The sequence below is a fragment of the Somniosus microcephalus genome, chromosome 15, assembly GCF_052327205.1.
Source record: "Somniosus microcephalus isolate GS21.2 chromosome 15, FLI_Smic_1.0, whole genome shotgun sequence".
Lineage (NCBI taxonomy): Eukaryota > Metazoa > Chordata > Chondrichthyes > Squaliformes > Somniosidae > Somniosus > Somniosus microcephalus.
The window spans coordinates 10,030,772-10,052,629 of NC_141001.1; the positions used below are offsets into that span (position 1 = coordinate 10,030,772).

The window sequence follows — 21,858 nt, forward strand, 5'->3', positions numbered from 1 at the left end:
TTATTTTTAGCCCCGTTAGAAAATGTAATTAATTTTTTCAAAAATTTAAATTATTGTTTAAAAGTTATTTTATGTAATTTAGTTATTTAAAAAATGTAATTAAAAAAAAAAAAATATTTGAAGTTTTAGTGATGTTTTGGGGCTTATAGTATTTATAGTTTTGACAGCTCTTCCTGTCAATTTTATGAATGGGCATTCCCTGCTACCATTGGCTCTCCATGGCCCACGTGATCCCAGGGGACGCATCAAACTAATTGCGCCCCTGGGATACGCAAGCACTGCGCGCCGGCAGTTGGAGGAGGCCCAGGATTGGAATCCCACGCGGGCCCACAGCTCAACGGCCGGCGTGCTAGGTAAGTGCAGGTCGGGGGCTTGCACCTGCGAGAAGCCCCCGACCTGAATTTCTGGGCCAATGTTTCTACTCTGAGTTGAATCCTTAGTAAGTCAAAATAAATAGTTGACCGCATCTGCTCCCCAGCAAGCAAAGCTCATTGACTGCCTCCTCATTGCAATATGGTGTTTCAACTCAATGAGGCAGTGAAAAAAATTCAGCTAAAAATACAAATCATTTGAGAAAAAAATATCTGTCCAGTAGGAAAGGAAGAGCTTAAGGATATTTATTATGTGTTAAATATAACAACTGTAAACTGCTAGTCAAGAAAAGGTCAGCAATTATCAAGGATAAATATACAAAACAATCAGCACAATGCTCACCCAGAGTAAAAAAAAGGCAAATAATGCTCTGGTTACAGCAGCAGAGAGGGAGATAAACCTAATGCTCAGAGCCCATCACACGAGGAAAACTCAGACCTGGAATGGTGCTGTGATATTATCACACTAGGAACACTCAGACCTGGAATGGTGCTGTGATATTATCACACTAGGAACACTCAGACCTGGAATGGTGCTGTGATATTATCACACTAGGAACACTCAGACCTGGAATGATGCTGTGATATTATCACACTCGGAACACTCAGACCTGCAATGGTGCTGTGATATTATCACACGGACAACACTCAGTCCTGGAATGGTGCTGTGATATTATCACACTAGGAACACTCAGTCCTGGAATGGTGCTGTGATATTATCTCACTAGGAACACTCAGTCCTGGAATGGTGCTGTGATATTATCACACTATGAACACTCAGACCTGGAATGGTGCTGTGATATTATCTCACTAGGAACACTCAGTCCTGGAATGGTGCTGTGATATTATCACACTATGAACACTCAGACCTGGAATGGTGCTGTGATATTATCACACTAGGAACAATCAGTCCTGCAATGGTGCTGTGATATTATCACACGAGGAACACTGACACCTGGAATGGTGCTGTGATATTATCACACTAGGCACACTCAGACCTGGAATGGTGCTGTGATATTATCACACTAGGAACACTCAGACCTGGAATGGTGCTGTGATATTATCTCACTAGGAACACTCAGTCCTGGAATGGTGCTGTGATATTATCACACTAGGAACACTCAGACCTGGAATGGTGCTGTGATATTATCACACTAGGAACACTCAGTCCTGGAATGATGCTGTGATATTATCACACTAGGAACACTCAGACCTGGAATGGTGCTGTGATATTATCACACTACGAACACTTAGACCTGGAATGGTGCTGTGATATTATCACACTAGGAACACTCAGACCTGGAATGGTGCTGTGATATTATCACACTAGGAACACTCAGACCTGGAATGGTGCTGTGATATTATCATACTAAGAACACTGAGTCCTGGAATGGTGCTGTGATATTATCACACTAGGAACACTCAGTCCTGGAATGATGCTGTGATATTATCTCACTAGGAACACTCAGACCTGGAATGATGCTGTGATATTATCTCACTAGGAACACTCAGTCCTGGAATGGTGCTGTGATATTATCACACTGGGAACACTCAGAACTGGAATGGTTCTGTGATATTATCACACAAGGAAAACTCAGACCTGGAATGGTGCTGTGATATTATCACACTAGGAACACTCAGTCCTGGAATGGTGCTGTGATATTATCACACTAGGATCACTCAGACCTGGAATGGTGCTGTGATATTATCACACGAGGAACACTCAGTCCTGGAATGGTGCTGTGATATTATCACACTATGAACACTCAGTCCTGGAATGGTGCTGTGATATTATCACACTCGGAACACTCAGTCCTGGAATGGTGCTGTGATATTATCACACTAGGAACACTCAGACCTGGAATGGTGCTGTGATGTTATCACACTAGGAACACTCAGACCTGGAATGGTGCTGTGATATTATCACACTAGGAACACTCAGACCTGGAATGGTGCTGTGATGTTATCACACTAGGAACACTCAGTCCTGGAATGGTGCTGTGATATTATCACACTAGGAACACTCAGACCTGGAATGGTGCTGTGATATTATCACACTAGGAACACTCAGACCTGGAATGGTGCTGTGATATTATCACACTAGGAACACTCAGACCTGGAATGGTGCTGTGAGATTATCACACTAGGAACACTCAGACCTGGAATGGTGCTGTGATATTATCACACTAGGAACACTCAGACATGGAATGGTTCTGTGATATTATCACACTAGGAACACTCAGACCTGGAATGGTGCTGTGATGTTATCACACTAGGAACACTCAGACATGGAATGGTTCTGTGATATTATCACACTAGGAACACTCAGACCTGGAATGGTGCTGTGATATTATCACACTAGGAACACTCAGACCTGGAATGGTGCTGTGATATTATCTCACTAGGAAAACTCAGACCTGGAATGGTGCTGTGATATTATCACACTCGGAACACTCAGACCTGGAATGGTGCTGTGATATTATCACACTACGAACACTCAGTCCTGGAATGGTGCTGTGATATTATCACACTAGGAACACTCAGACCTGGAATGGTGCTGTGATATTATCACACTAGGAACACTCAGACCTGGAATGGTGCTGTGATATTATCACACTACGAACAATCAGTCCTGGAATGGTGCTGTGATATTATCACACTAGGAACACTCAGTCCTGGAATGGTGCTGTGATATTATCACACTAGGAACACTCAGACCTGGAATGGTGCTGTGATATTATCACACAAGGAACACTCAGACCTGGAATGGTGCTGTGATATTATCACACTAGGAACACTCAGTCCTGGAATGGTGCTGTGATATTATCACACTCGGAACCCTCAGACCTGGAATGGTGCTGTGATATTATCACACTAGGAACACTCAGTCTTGGAATGGTGCTGTGATATTATCACACTAGGAACACTCAGACCTGGAATGGTGCTGTGATATTATCACACTAGGAACACTCAGACCTGGAATGGTGCTGTGATATTATCACACTAGGAACACTCAGTCCTGGAATGGTGCTGTGATATTATCACACTAGGAACACTCAGACCTGGAATGGTGCTGTGATATTATCACACGAGGAACACTCAGTCCTGGAATGGTGCTGTGATATTATCACACTAGGAACACTCAGACCTGGAATGGTGCTGTGATATTATCACACTAGCAACACTCAGTCCTGAAATGGTGCTGTGATATTATCACACTAGGAACACTCAGTCCTGGAATGGTGCTGTGATATTATCACACTAGGAACACTCAGACCTGGAATGGTGCTGTGATATTATCACACTAGGAACACTCAGATCTGGAATGGTGATGTGATATTATCACACTATGAACACTCAGTCCTGGAATGGTGCTGTGATATTATCACACTATGAACACTCAGTCCTGGAATGGTGCTGTGATATTATCACACTACGAACACTCAGATCTGGAATGGTGATGTGATATTATCACACTATGAAAACTCAGTCCTGGAATGGTGCTGTGATATTATCACACTAGGAACACTCAGTAGTGGAATGGTGCTGTGATATTATCACACTAGGAACACTCAGACCTGGAATGGTGCTGTGATATTATCACACTAGGAACACTCAGACCTGGAATGGTGCTGTGATATTATCACACTAGGAACACTCAGACCTGGAATGGTGATGTGATATTATCACACTAGGAACACTCAGACCTGGAATGGTGCTGTGATATTATCACACTAGGAACACTCAGACCTGGAATGGTGCTGTGATATTATCACACTAGGAACACTCAGTCCTGGAATGGTGCTGTGATATTATCTCACTAGGAACACTCAGTCCTGGAATGGTGCTGTGATATTATCACACTATGAACACTCAGACCTGGAATGGTGCTGTGATATTATCTCACTAGGAACACTCAGTCCTGGAATGGTGCTGTGATATTATCACACTATGAACACTCAGACCTGGAATGGTGCTGTGATATTATCACACTAGGAACAATCAGTCCTGCAATGGTGCTGTGATATTATCACATGAGGAACACTGACACCTGGAATGGTGCTGTGATATTATCACACTAGGCACACTCAGACCTGGAATGGTGCTGTGATATTATCACACTAGGAACACTCAGACCTGGAATGGTGCTGTGATATTATCACACTAGGAACACTCAGACCTGGAATGGTGCTGTGATATTATCTCACTAGGAACACTCAGTCCTGGAATGGTGCTGTGATATTATCACACTAGGAACACTCAGACCTGGAATGGTGCTGTGATATTATCACACTAGGAACACTCAGTCCTGGAATGATGCTGTGATATTATCACACTAGGAACACTCAGACCTGGAATGGTTCTGTGATATTATCACACTACGAACACTTAGACCTGGAATGGTGCTGTGATATTATCACACTAGGAACACTCAGACCTGGAATGGTGCTGTGATATTATCACACTAGGAAAACTCAGACCTGGAATGGTGCTGTGATATTATCATACTAAGAACACTGAGTCCTGGAATGGTGCTGTGATATTATCACACTAGGAACACTCAGTCCTGGAATGATGCTGTGATATTATCTCACTAGGAACACTCAGACCTGGAATGATGCTGTGATATTATCTCACTAGGAACACTCAGTCCTGGAATGGTGCTGTGATATTATCACACTAGGAACACTCAGAACTGGAATGGTTCTGTGATATTATCACACAAGGAAAACTCAGACCTGGAATGGTGCTGTGATATTATCACACTAGGAACACTCAGTCCTGGAATGGTGCTGTGATATTATCACACTAGGATCACTCAGACCTGGAATGGTGCTGTGATATTATCACACGAGGAACACTCAGTCCTGGAATGGTGCTGTGATATTATCACACTATGAACACTCAGTCCTGGAATGGTGCTGTGATATTATCACACTCGGAACACTCAGTCCTGGAATGGTGCTGTGATATTATCACACTAGGAACACTCAGACCTGGAATGGTGCTGTGATGTTATCACACTAGGAACACTCAGACCTGGAATGGTGCTGTGATATTATCACACTAGGAACACTCAGACCTGGAATGGTGCTGTGATGTTATCACACTAGGAACACTCAGTCCTGGAATGGTGCTGTGATATTATCACACTAGGAACACTCAGACCTGGAATGGTGCTGTGATATTATCACACTAGGAACACTCAGACCTGGAATGGTGCTGTGATATTATCACACTAGGAACACTCAGACCTGGAATGGTGCTGTGATATTATCACACTAGGAACACTCAGACCTGGAATGGTGCTGTGATATTATCACACTAGGAACACTCAGACATGGAATGGTTCTGTGATATTATCACACTAGGAACACTCAGACCTGGAATGGTGCTGTGATGTTATCACACTAGGAACACTCAGACATGGAATGGTTCTGTGATATTATCACACGAGGAACACTCAGACCTGGAATGGTGCTGTGATATTATCACACTAGGAACACTCAGACCTGGAATGGTGCTGTGATATTATCTCACTAGGAACACTCAGACCTGGAATGGTGCTGTGATATTATCACACTCGGAACACTCAGACCTGGAATGGTGCTGTGATATTATCACACTACGAACACTCAGTCCTGGAATGGTGCTGTGATATTATCACACTAGGAACACTCAGACCTGGAATGGTGCTGTGATATTATCACACTAGGAACACTCAGACCTGGAATGGTGCTGTGATATTATCACACTACGGACAATCAGTCCTGGAATGGTGCTGTGATATTATCACACTAGGAACACTCAGTCCTGGAATGGTGCTGTGATATTATCACACTAGGAACACTCAGACCTGGAATGGTGCTGTGATATTATCACACTAGGAACACTCAGACCTGGAATGGTGCTGTGATTTTATCACACTAGGAACACTCAGTCCTGGAATGGTGCTGTGATATTATCACACTAGGAACACTCAGACCTGGAATGGTGCTGTGATATTATCACACGAGGAACACTCAGTCCTGGAATGGTGCTGTGATATTATCACACTAGGAACACTCAGACCTGGAATGGTGCTGTGATATTATCACACTAGCAGCACTCAGTCCTGAAATGGTGCTGTGATATTATCACACTAGGAACACTCAGTCCTGGAATGGTGCTGTGATATTATCACACTAGGAACACTCAGACCTGGAATGGTGCTGTGATATTATCACACTAGGAACACTCAGATCTGGAATGGTGATGTGATATTATCACACTATGAACACTCAGTCCTGGAATGGTGCTGTGATATTATCACACTATGAACACTCAGTCCTGGAATGGTGCTGTGATATTATCACACTACGAACACTCAGATCTGGAATGGTGATGTGATATTATCACACTACGAACACTCAGTCCTGGAATGGTGCTGTGATATTATCACACTAGGAACACTCAGTACTGGAATGGTGCTGTGATATTATCACACTAGGAACACTCAGACCTGGAATGGTGCTGTGATATTATCTCACTAGGAACACTCAGACCTGGAATGGTGCTGTGATATTATCACACTAGGAACACTCAGACCTGGAATGGTGATGTGATATTATCACACTAGGAACACTCAGACCTGGAATGGTGCTGTGATATTATCACACTAGGAACACTCAGACCTGGAATGGTGCTGTGATATTATCACACTAGGAACACTCAGTCCTGGAATGGTGCTGTGATATTATCACACTACGAACACTCAGTCCTGGAATGGTGCTGTGATATTATCACACTAGGAAAACTCAGTCCTGGAATGGTGCTGTGATATTATCACACTAGGAACACTCAGACCTTGAATGGTGCTGTGATATTGTCACACTAGGAACACTCAGACCTGGAATGGTGCTGTGATATTATCACACTACGAACACTCAGACCTGGAATGGTGCTGTGATATTATCACACTAGGAACACTCAGACCTGGAATGGTGCTGTGATATTATCACACTAGGTACACTCACACCTGGAATGGTGCTGTGATATTATCACACTAGGAACACTCAGACCTTGAATGGTGCTGTGATATTGTCACACTAGGAACACTCAGACCTGGAATGGTGCTGTGATATTATCACACTACGAACACTCAGACCTGGAATGGTGCTGTGATATTATCACAATCGGAACACTCAGACCTGGAATGGTGCTGTGATATTATCACACGAGGAACACTCAGTCCTGGAATGGTGCTGTGATATTATCACACTCGGAACACTCAGACCTGGAATGGTCCTGTGATATTATCACACTAGGAACACTCAGACCTGGAATGGTGCTGTGATATTATCACACTAGGAACACTCAGACCTGGAATGGTGCTGTGATATTATCACACTAGGAACACTCAGACCTGGAATGGTGCTGTGATATTATCACACTCGGAACACTCAGACCTGGAATGGTGCTGTGATATTATCACACTAGGAACACTCAGACCTGGAATGGTGCTGTGATATTATCACACTAGGAACACTCAGACCTGGAATGGTGCTGTGATATTATCACACTCGGAACACTCAGACCTGGAATGGTGCTGTGATATTATCACACTAGGAACACTCAGACCTGGAATGGTGCTGTGATATTATCACACTAGGAACACTCAGACCTGGAATGGTGATGTGATATTATCACACTAGGAACACTCAGTCCTGGAATGGTGCTGTGATATTATCACATTAGGAACACTCAGACCTGGAATGGTGCTGTGATATTATCACACTAGGAACACTCAGTCCTGGAATGGTGCTGTGATATTATCACACGACGAACACTCAGTCCTGGAATGGTGCTGTGATATTATCACACTAGGAACACTCAGTCCTGGAATGGTGCTGTGATATTATCACACTAGGAACACTCAGTCCTGGAATGGTGCTGTGATATTATCACACTAGGAACACTCAGTCCTGGAATGGTGCTGTGATATTATCACACTAGGAACACTCAGACCTTGAATGGTGCTGTGATATTGTCACACTAGGAACACTCAGACCTGGAATGGTGCTGTGATATTATCACACTACGAACACTCAGACCTGGAATGGTGCTGTGATATTATCACACTAGGAACACTCAGACCTGGAATGGTGCTGTGATATTATCACACTAGGAACACTCAGTCCTGGAATGGTGCTGTGATATTATCACACTAGGAACACTCAGACCTGGAATGGTGCTGTGATATTATCACACTAGGAACACTCAGTCCTGGAATGGTGCTGTGATATTATCACACTCGGAACACTCAGTCCTGGAATGGTGCTGTGATATTATCACACGAGGAACACTCAGACCTGGAATGGTGCTGTGATATTATCACACTCGGAACACTCAGACCTGGAATGGTGCTGTGATATTATCACACTAGGAACACTCAGACCTGGAATGGTGCTGTGATATTATCACACTAGGAACACTCAGACCTGGAATGGTGCTGTGATATTATCACACTCGGAACACTCAGACCTGGAATGGTGCTGTGATATTATCACACTAGGAACACTCAGACCTGGAATGGTGATGTGATATTATCACACTAGGAACACTCAGACCTGGAATGGTGATGTGATATTATCACACTAGGAACACTCAGTCCTGGAATGGTGCTGTGATATTATCACACTAGGAACACTCAGACCTGGAATGGTGCTGTGATATTATCACACTAGGAACACTCAGTCCTGGAATGGTGCTGTGATATTATCACACGACGAACACTCAGTCCTGGAATGGTGCTGTGATATTATCACACTAGGAACACTCAGTCCTGGAATGGTGCTGTGATATTATCACACTAGGAACACTCAGTCCTGGAATGGTGCTGTGATATTATCACACTGGGAACACTCAGTCCTGGAATGGTGCTGTGATATTATCACACTAGGAACACTCAGACCTTGAATGGTGCTGTGATATTGTCACACTAGGAACACTCAGACCTGGAATGGTGCTGTGATATTATCACACTACGAACACTCAGACCTGGAATGGTGCTGTGATATTATCACACTAGGAACACTCAGACCTGGAATGGTGCTGTGATATTATCACACTAGGAACACTCAGTCCTGGAATGGTGCTGTGATATTATCACACTAGGAACACTCAGACCTGGAATGGTGCTGTGATATTATCACACTCGGAACACTCAGTCCTGGAATGGTGCTGTGATATTATCACACTCGGAACACTCAGTCCTGGAATGGTGCTGTGATATTATCACACGAGGAACACTCAGACCTGGAATGGTGCTGTGATATTATCACACTACGAACACTCAGACCTGGAATGGTGCTGTGTTATTATCACACTAGGAACACTCAGTCCTGGAATGGTGCTGTGATATTATCACACCAGGAACACTCAGTCCTGTAATGGTGCTGTGTTATTATCACACTAGGAACACTCAGTCCTGGAATGGTGCTGTGATATTATCACACTAGGAACACTCAGACCTGGAATGGTGCTGTGATATTATCACACTAGGAACACTCAGACCTGGAATGGTGCTGTGATATTATCTCACTAGGAACACTCAGACCTGGAATGGTGCTGTGATATTATCACACTAGGAACACTCAGACTTGGAATGGTGCTGTGATATTATCACACTAGGAACACTCAGACCTGGAATGGTGCTGTGATATTATCACACTAGGAACACTCAGACCTGGAATGGTGCTGTGATATTATCTCACTAGGAAAACTCAGACCTGGAATGGTGCTGTGATATTATCTCACTAGGAACACTCAGTCCTGGAATGGTGCTGTGATATTATCACACTAGGAACACTCAGTCCTGGAATGGTGCTGTGATATTATCACACTAGGAACACTCAGTCCTGGAATGGTGCTGTGATATTATCACACTAGGAACACTCAGTCCTGGAATGGTGCTGTGATATTATCTCACGAGGAACACTCAGACCTGGAATGGTGCTGTGATATTATCTCACTAGGAACACTCAGTCCTGTAATGGTGCTGTGATATTATCACACTAGGAACACTCAGTCCTGGAATGGTGCTGTGATATTATCACACTCAGAAAACTCAGTCCTGGAATGGTGCTGTGATATTATCACACTATGAACACTCAGTCCTGGAATGGTGCTGTGTTATTATCACACTAGGAACCCTCAGTCCTGGAATGGTGCTGTGATATTATCACACTCGGAACACTCAGTCCTGGAATGGTGCTGTGATATTATCACACTAGGAACACTCAGACCTGGAATGGTGCTGTGATATTATCACACTCGGAACACTCAGTCCTGGAATGGTGCTGTGATATTATCACACTAGGAACACTCAGTCCTAGAATGGTGCTGTGATATTATCACACTCGGAACACTCAGTCCTGGAATGGTGCTGTGATATTATCACACTAGGAACACTCAGTCCTGTAATGGTGCTGTGTTATTATCACACTAGGAAAACTCAGACCTGGAATGGTGCTGTGATATTATCACACTAGGAACACTCAGTCCTGTAATGGTGCTGTGTTATTATCACACTAGGAACACTCAGACCTGGAATGGTGCTGTGATCTTATCACACTAGGAACACTCAGTCCTGGAATGGTGCTGTGATATTATCACACTAGGAACACTCAGACCTGGAATGGTGCAGTGTTATTATCACACTAGGAACATTCAGTCCTGGAATGGTGCTGTGATATTATCACACTAGGAACACTCTGTCCTGGAATGGTGCTGTGATATTATCACACTAGGAACACTCAGACCTGTAATGGTGCTGTGTTATTATCACACTAGGAACACTCAGACCTGGAATGGTGCTGTGATATTATCACACTAGGAACACTCAGTCCTGGAATGGTGCTGTGATATAATCTCACTAGGAACACTCAGTCCTGGAATGGTGCTGTGATATTATCACACTACGAACACTTAGACCTGTAATGGTGCTGTGATATTATCACATGGACAACACTCAGTCCTGGAATGGTGCAGCGTTATTATCACACTACGAACACTCAGTCCTGGAATGGTGCTGTGATATTATCACACTAGGAACACTCAGACCTGGAATGGTGCTGTGATATTATCACACTAGGAACAATCAGTCCTGTAATGGTGCTGTGATATTATCACACTAGGAACACTCAGTCCTGTAATGGTGCTGTGATATTATCACTCTAGGAACACTCAGACCTGGAATGGTGCTGTGATATTATCACACTCGGAACACTCAGACCTGGAATGATGCTGTGATATTATCACACTAGGAACACTCAGACCTGGAATGGTGCTGTGATATTATCACACTCGGAACCCTCAGACCTGGAATGGTGCTGTGATATTATCACACTAGGAACACTCAGACCTGGAATGGTGCTGTGATATTATCACACTAGGAACACTCAGACCTGGAATGGTGCTGTGATATTATCAAATTCGGAACACTCAGACCTGGAATGATGCTGTGATATTATCACACTGGGAACACTCAGACCTGGAATGGTGCTGTGATATTATCAAATTCGGAACACTCAGACCTGGAATGATGCTGTGATATTATCACACTCGGAACACTCAGACCTGGAATGATGCTGTGATATTATCACACTAGGAACACTCAGACCTGGAATGGTGCTGTGATATTATCAAATTCGGAACACTCAGACCTGGAATGATGCTGTGATATTATCACACTAGGAACACTCAGACCTGGAATGGTGCTGTGATATTATCACACTCGGAACACTCAGACCTGGAATGGTGCTGTGATATTATCACACTCGGAACACTCAGACCTGGAATGATGCTGTGATATTATCACACTAGGAACACTCAGACCTGGAATGGTGCTGTGATATTATCACACTAGGAACACTCAGACCTGGAATGGTGCTGTGATATTATCACACTAGGAACACTCAGTCCTGGAATGGTGCTGTGATATTATCACACTCGGAACACTCAGACCTGGAATGATGCTGTGATATTATCACACTAGGAACACTCAGTCCTGGAATGGTGCTGTGATATTATCACACTAGGAACCCTCAGACCTGGAATGGTGCTGTGATATTATCACACTAGGAACACTCAGTCCTGGAATGGTGCTGTGATATTATCACACTAGGAACACTCAGACCTGGAATGGTGCTGTGATACTATCACACTAGGAACACTCAGACCTGGAATGGTGCTGTGATATTATCACACTAGGAACACTCAGTCCTGGAATGGTGCTGTGATATTATCACACTCGGAACACTCAGACCTGGAATGATGCTGTGATATTATCACACGAGGAACACTCAGTCCTGGAATGGTGCTGTGATATTATCACACTAGGAACCCGCAGACCTGGAATGGTGCTGTGATATTATCACACTGGGAACACTCAGTCCTGGAATGGTGCTGTGATATTATCTCACTAGGAACACTCAGTCCTGGAATGGTGCTGTGATATTATCACCCTAGGAACACTCAGACCTGGAATGGTGCTGTGATATTATCACACTAGGAACACTCAGTCCTGGAATGGTGCTGTGATATTATCACACTAGGAATACTCAGTCCTGGAATGGTGCTGTGATATTATCACACGAGGAACCCTCAGTCCTGGAATGGTGCTGTGATATTATCACACTAGGAACACTCTGTCCTGGAATGGTGCTGTGATATTATCACACTCGGAACACTCAGTCCTGGAATGGTGCTGTGATATTATCACACTAGGAACCCTCAGTCCTGGAATGGTGCTGTGATATTATCACACTAGGAACACTCAGACCTGGAATGGTGCTGTGATATTATCACACTACGAACACTCAGACCTGGAATGATGCTGTGATATTATCACACTAGGAACACTCAGTCCTGGAATGGTGCTGTGATATTATCACACTCTGAACACACAGATCTGGAATGGTGCTGTGATATTATCACACTAGGAACACTCAGTCCTGGAATGGTGCTGTGATATTATCACACTAGGAACCCTCAGACCCGGAATGGTGCTGTGATATTATCACACTAGGAACACTCATACCTGGAATGGTGCTGTGATATTATCACACTAGGAACACTCAGACCTGGAATGGTGCTGTGATATTATCACACTAGGAACACTCAGACCTGGAATGGTGCTGTGATATTATCACACTAGGAACACACAGACCTGGAATGGTGCTGTGATATTATCACACTAGGAACACTCAGTCCTGGAATGGTGCTGTGATATTATCACACTAGGAACACTCAGACCTGGAATGGTGCTGTGATATTATCACACGAGGAACACTCAGTCCTGGAATGGTGCTGTGATATTATCACACTAGGAACACACAGACCTGGAATGGTGCTGTGATATTATCACACTAGGAACACTCAGTCCTGGAATGGTGCTGTGATATTATCACACTAGGAACACTCAGACCTGGAATGGTGCTGTGATATTATCACACTAGGAACACTCATACCTGGAATGGTGCTGTGATATTATCACACTAGGAACACACAGACCTGGAATGGTGCTGTGATATTATCACACTAGGAACACTCAGTCCTGGAATGGTGCTGTGATATTATCACACGAGGAACACTCAGACCTGGAATGGTGCTGTGATATTATCACACTAGGAACACTCAGACCTGGAATGGTGCTGTGATATTATCACACTCAGAACACTCAGTCCTGGAATGGTGCTGTGATATTATCTCACTAGGAACACTCAGACCTGGAATGGTGCTGTGATATTATCACACTAGGAACACTCAGTCCTGGAATGGTGCTGTGATATTATCACACTAGGAACACTCAGTCCTGGAATGGTGCTGTGATATTATCACACTAGGAACACTCAGACCTGGAATGGTGCTGTGATATTATCACACTAGGAACACTCAGTCCTGGAATGGTGCTGTGATATTATCACACTATGAACACTCAGTCCTGGAATGGTGCTGTGATATTATCACACTAGGAACACTCAGTCCTGGAATGGTGCTGTGATATTATCTCACTAGGAACACTCAGTCCTGGAATGGTGCTGTGATATTATCACACTAGGAACACTCAGACCTGGAATGGTGCTGTGATATTATCACACTAGGAACACTCAGACCTGGAAAGGTGCTGTGATATTATCACACTCGGAACACTCAGTCCTGGAATGGTGCTGTGATATTATCACACTAGTAACACTCAGACCTGGAATGGTGCTGTGATATTATCACACTCGGAACACTCAGACCTGGAATGGTGCTATGATATTATCACACTAGGAACACTCAGTCCTGGAATGGTGCTGTGATATTATCACACTAGGAACACTCAGACCTGGAATGGTGCTGTGATATTATCACACTAGGAACACTCAGTCCTGGAATGGTGCTGTGATATTATCACATTAGGAACACTCAGTCCTGGAATGGTGCAGTGATATTATCACACTAGGAACACTCAGACCTGGAATGGTGCTGTGATATTATCACACTAGGAACACTCAGTCCTGGAATGGTGCTGTGATATTATCACACTAGGAACACTCAGACCTGGAATGGTGATGTGATATTATCACACTAGGAACACTCAGTCCTGGAATGGTGCTGTGATATTATCACACTAGGAACACTCAGACCTGGAATGGTGATGTGATATTATCAAACTAGGAACACTCAGACCTGGAATGGTGCTGTGATATTATCACACTCGGAACACTCAGACCTGGAATGGTGCTGTGATATTATCACACTAGGAACACTCAGACCTGGAATGGTGCTGTGATATTATCACACTCGGAACACTCAGTCCTGGAATGGTGCTGTGATATTATCACACTAGGAACACTCAGTCCTGTAATGGTGCTGTGTTATTATCACACTAGGAAAACTCAGACCTGGAATGGTGCTGTGATATTATCACACTAGGAACACTCAGTCCTGTAATGGTGCTGTGTTATTATCACACTAGGAACACTCAGACCTGGAATGGTGCTGTGATCTTATCACACTAGGAACACTCAGTCCTGGAATGGTGCTGTGATATTATCACACTAGGAACACTCAGACCTGGAATGGTGCAGTGTTATTATCACACTAGGAACATTCAGTCCTGGAATGGTGCTGTGATATTATCACACTAGGAACACTCTGTCCTGGAATGGTGCTGTGATATTATCACACTAGGAACACTCAGACCTGTAATGGTGCTGTGTTATTATCACACTAGGAACACTCAGACCTGGAATGGTGCTGTGATATTATCACACTAGGAACACTCAGTCCTGGAATGGTGCTGTGATATAATCTCACTAGGAACACTCAGTCCTGGAATGGTGCTGTGATATTATCACACTACGAACACTTAGACCTGTAATGGTGCTGTGATATTATCACATGGACAACACTCAGTCCTGGAATGGTGCAGCGTTATTATCACACTACGAACACTCAGTCCTGGAATGGTGCTGTGATATTATCACACTAGGAACACTCAGACCTGGAATGGTGCTGTGATATTATCACACTAGGAACAATCAGTCCTGTAATGGTGCTGTGATATTATCACACTAGGAACACTCAGTCCTGTAATGGTGCTGTGATATTATCACTCTAGGAACACTCAGACCTGGAATGGTGCTGTGATATTATCACACTCGGAACACTCAGACCTGGAATGATGCTGTGATATTATCACACTAGGAACACTCAGACCTGGAATGGTGCTGTGATATTATCACACTCGGAACCCTCAGACCTGGAATGGTGCTGTGATATTATCACACTAGGAACACTCAGACCTGGAATGGTGCTGTGATATTATCACACTAGGAACACTCAGACCTGGAATGGTGCTGTGATATTATCAAATTCGGAACACTCAGACCTGGAATGATGCTGTGATATTATCACACTGGGAACACTCAGACCTGGAATGGTGCTGTGATATTATCAAATTCGGAACACTCAGACCTGGAATGATGCTGTGATATTATCACACTCGGAACACTCAGACCTGGAATGATGCTGTGATATTATCACACTAGGAACACTCAGACCTGGAATGGTGCTGTGATATTATCAAATTCGGAACACTCAGACCTGGAATGATGCTGTGATATTATCACACTAGGAACACTCAGACCTGGAATGGTGCTGTGATATTATCACACTCGGAACACTCAGACCTGGAATGGTGCTGTGATATTATCACACTCGGAACACTCAGACCTGGAATGATGCTGTGATATTATCACACTAGGAACACTCAGACCTGGAATGGTGCTGTGATATTATCACACTAAGAACACTCAGACCTGGAATGGTGCTGTGATATTATCACACTAGGAACACTCAGTCCTGGAATGGTGCTGTGATATTATCACACTCGGAACACTCAGACCTGGAATGATGCTGTGATATTATCACACTAGGAACACTCAGTCCTGGAATGGTGCTGTGATATTATCACACTAGGAACCCTCAGACCTGGAATGGTGCTGTGATATTATCACACTAGGAACACTCAGACCTGGAATGGTGCTGTGATACTATCACACTAGGAACACTCAGACCTGGAATGGTGCTGTGATATTATCACACTAGGAACACTCAGTCCTGGAATGGTGCTGTGATATTATCACACTCGGAACACTCAGACCTGGAATGATGCTGTGATATTATCACACGAGGAACACTCAGTCCTGGAATGGTGCTGTGATATTATCACACTAGGAACCCGCAGACCTGGAATGGTGCTGTGATATTATCACACTGGGAACACTCAGTCCTGGAATGGTGCTGTGATATTATCTCACTAGGAACACTCAGTCCTGGAATGGTGCTGTGATATTATCACACTAGGAACACTCAGACCTGGAATGGTGCTGTGATATTATCACACTAGGAACACTCAGTCCTGGAATGGTGCTGTGATATTATCACACTAGGAATACTCAGTCCTGGAATGGTGCTGTGATATTATCACACTAGGAACACTCAGTCCTGGAATGGTGCTGTGATATTATCACACTAGGAACCCTCAGTCCTGGAATGGTGCTGTGATATTATCACACTAGGAACACTCTGTCCTGGAATGGTGCTGTGATATTATCACACTCGGAACACTCAGTCCTGGAATGGTGCTGTGATATTATCACACTAGGAACCCTCAGTCCTGGAATGGTGCTGTGATATTATCACACTAGGAACACTCAGACCTGGAATGGTGCTGTGATATTATCACACTACGAACACTCAGACCTGGAATGATGCTGTGATATTATCACACTAGGAACACTCAGTCCTGGAATGGTGCTGTGATATTATCACACTCTGAACACACAGATCTGGAATGGTGCTGTGATATTATCACACTAGGAACACTCAGTCCTGGAATGGTGCTGTGATATTATCACACTAGGAACCCTCAGACCTGGAATGGTGCTGTGATATTATCACACTAGGAACACTCATACCTGGAATGGTGCTGTGATATTATCACACTAGGAACACTCAGACCTGGAATGGTGCTGTGATATTATCACACTAGGAACACTCAGACCTGGAATGGTGCTGTGATATTATCACACTAGGAACACACAGACCTGGAATGGTGCTGTGATATTATCACACTAGGAACACTCAGTCCTGGAATGGTGCTGTGATATTATCACACTAGGAACACTCAGACCTGGAATGGTGCTGTGATATTATCACACGAGGAACACTCAGTCCTGGAATGGTGCTGTGATATTATCACACTAGGAACACACAGACCTGGAATGGTGCTGTGATATTATCACACTAGGAACACTCAGTCCTGGAATGGTGCTGTGATATTATCACACTAGGAACACTCAGACCTGGAATGGTGCTGTGATATTATCACACTAGGAACACTCATACCTGGAATGGTGCTGTGATATTATCACACTAGGAACACACAGACCTGGAATGGTGCTGTGATATTATCACACTAGGAACACTCAGTCCTGGAATGGTGCTGTGATATTATCACACGAGGAACACTCAGACCTGGAATGGTGCTGTGATATTATCACACTAGGAACACTCAGACCTGGAATGGTGCTGTGATATTATCACACTCAGAACACTCAGTCCTGGAATGGTGCTGTGATATTATCTCACTAGGAACACTCAGACCTGGAATGGTGCTGTGATATTATCACACTAGGAACACTCAGTCCTGGAATGGTGCTGTGATATTATCACACTAGGAACACTCAGTCCTGGAATGGTGCTGTGATATTATCACACTAGGAACACTCAGACCTGGAATGGTGCTGTGATATTATCACACTAGGAACACTCAGTCCTGGAATGGTGCTGTGATATTATCACACTATGAACACTCAGTCCTGGAATGGTGCTGTGATATTATCACACTAGGAACACTCAGTCCTGGAATGGTGCTGTGATATTATCTCACTAGGAACACTCAGTCCTGGAATGGTGCTGTGATATTATCACACTAGGAACACTCAGACCTGGAATGGTGCTGTGATATTATCACACTAGGAACACTCAGACCTGGAAAGGTGCTGTGATATTATCACACTCGGAACACTCAGTCCTGGAATGGTGCTGTGATATTATCACACTAGTAACACTCAGACCTGGAATGGTGCTGTGATATTATCACACTCGGAACACTCAGACCTGGAATGGTGCTATGATATTATCACACTAGGAACACTCAGTCCTGGAATGGTGCTGTGATATTATCACACTAGGAACACTCAGACCTGGAATGGTGCTGTGATATTATCACACTAGGAACACTCAGTCCTGGAATGGTGCTGTGATATTATCACACTAGGAACACTCAGTCCTGGAATGGTGCAGTGATATTATCACACTAGGAACACTCAGACCTGGAATGGTGCTGTGATATTATCACACTAGGAACACTCAGTCCTGGAATGGTGCTGTGATATTATCACACTAGGAACACTCAGACCTGGAATGGTGATGTGATATTATCACACTAGGAACACTCAGTCCTGGAATGGTGCTGTGATATTATCACACTAGGAACACTCAGACCTGGAATGGTGATGTGATATTATCAAACTAGGAACACTCAGACCTGGAATGGTGCTGTGATATTATCACACTCGGAACACTCAGACCTGGAATGGTGCTGTGATATTATCACACTAGGAACACTCAGATCTGGAATGGTGCTGTGATATTATCACACTCGGAACACTCAGACCTGTAATGGTGCTGTGATATTATCACACTAGGAACACTCAGACCTGTAATGGTGCTGTGATATTATCACACTGGGAAAACTCAGTACTGGAATGGTGCTGTGATATTATCACACTCGGAACACTCAGACCTGTAATGGTGCTGTGATATTATCACACTAGGAACACTCAGTCCTGGAATGGTGCTGTGATATCATCACACTAGGAACACTCAGACCTGGAATGGTGCTGTGATATTATCACACTAGGAACACTCAGTCCTGGAATGGTGCTGTGATATTATGACACTAGGAACACTCAGACCTGGAATGGTGCTGTGATATTATCACACGAGGAACACTCAGTCCTGGAATGGTGCTGTGATATTATCACACTAGGAACTCTCAGACCTGGAATGGTGCTGTGATATTATCACACTAGGAACTCTCAGACCTGGAATGGTGCTGTGATATTATCACACTAGGAACACTCAGTCCTGGAATGGTGCTGTGATATTATCACACTAGGAACACTCAGTCCTGGAATGATGCTGTGATATTATCACACTCGGAACACTCAGACCTGGAATGGTGCTGTGATATTATCACATTAGGAACACTCAGTCCTGGAATGGTGCTGTGATATTATCACACTAGGAACACTCAGTCCTGGAATGGTGCTGTGATATTATCACACTTGGAACACTCAGACCTGGAATGGTGCTGTGATATTATCACATTAGGGACTCTCAGACCTGGAATGGTGCTGTGATATTATCACACTAGGAACTCTCAGACCTGGAATGGTGCTGTGATATTATCACACTAGGAACACTCAGACCTGGAATGGTGCTGTGATATTATCACACTAGGAACACTCAGACCTGGAATGGTGCTGTGATATTATCACACTAGGAACACTCAGTCCTGGAATGGTGCTGAGATATTATCACACTAGGAACACTCAGACCTGGAATGGTGCTGTGATATTATCACACTAGGAACACTCAGACCTGGAATGGTGCTGTGATATTATCACACTAGGAACACTCAGACCTGGAATGGTGCTGTGATATTATCACACTAGGAACACTCAGTCCTGGAATGGTGCTGTGATATTATCACACTAGGAACACTCAGTCTTGGAATGGTGCTGTGATATTATCACACTAGGAACACTCAGACCTGGAATGATGCTGTGATATTATCACACTAGGAACACTCAGTCCTGGAATGGTCCTGTGATATTATCACACTAGGAACACTCAGTCCAGGAATGGTGCTGTGATATTATCACACTAGGAACGCTCAGTCCTGGAATGGTGCTGTGATATTATCACACTAGGAACACTCAGACCTGGAATGGTGCAGTGATATTATCACACTCGGAACACTCAGACCTGGAATGCTGCTGTGATATTATCTCACTAGGAACACTCAGTCCTGGAATTGTGCTGTGATATTATCACACTAGGAACACTCAGACCTGGATTGGTGCTATGATATTATCTCACTAGGAACACTCAGACCTGGAATGGTGCTGTGATATTATCACACTCGGAACACTCAGACCTGGAATGGTGCTGTGATATTATCACACTAGGAACACTCAGTCCTGGAATGGTGCTGTGATATTATCACACTAGGAACACTCACACCTGGAATGGTGATGTGATATTATCAAACTAGGAACACTCAGACCTGGAATGGTGCTGTGATATTATCACACTCGGAACACTCAGACCTGGAATGGTGCTGTGATATTATCACACTAGGAACACTCAGACCTGGAATGGTGCTGTGATATTATCACACTCGGAACACTCAGACCTGTAATGGTGCTGTGATATTATCACACTAGGAACACTCAGACCTGTAATGGTGCTGTGATATTATCACACTGGGAAAACTCAGTACTGGAATGGTGCTGTGATATTATCACACTCGGAACACTCAGACCTGTAATGGTGCTGTGATATTATCACACTAGGAACACTCAGTCCTGGAATGGTGCTGTGATATCATCACACTAGGAACACTCAGACCTGGAATGGTGCTGTGATATTATCACACTAGGAACACTCAGTCCTGGAATGGTGCTGTGATATTATGACACTAGGAACACTCAGACCTGGAATGGTGCTGTGATATTATCACACTAGGAACACTCAGTCCTGGAATGGTGCTGTGATATTATCACACTAGGAACACTCAGTACTGGAATGGTGCTGTGATATT

At 43.8% G+C, this 21,858-nt stretch overlaps 1 protein-coding gene across 1 annotated transcript in view; it reads right to left on the reverse strand.

Moving 5' to 3' along the window:
- The window catches only part of LOC147106538 (mucin-6-like), a 281,653-nt gene that overhangs the window by 18,717 nt on the left and 241,078 nt on the right, over positions 1-21,858 (reverse strand). The window lies entirely within an intron of this gene.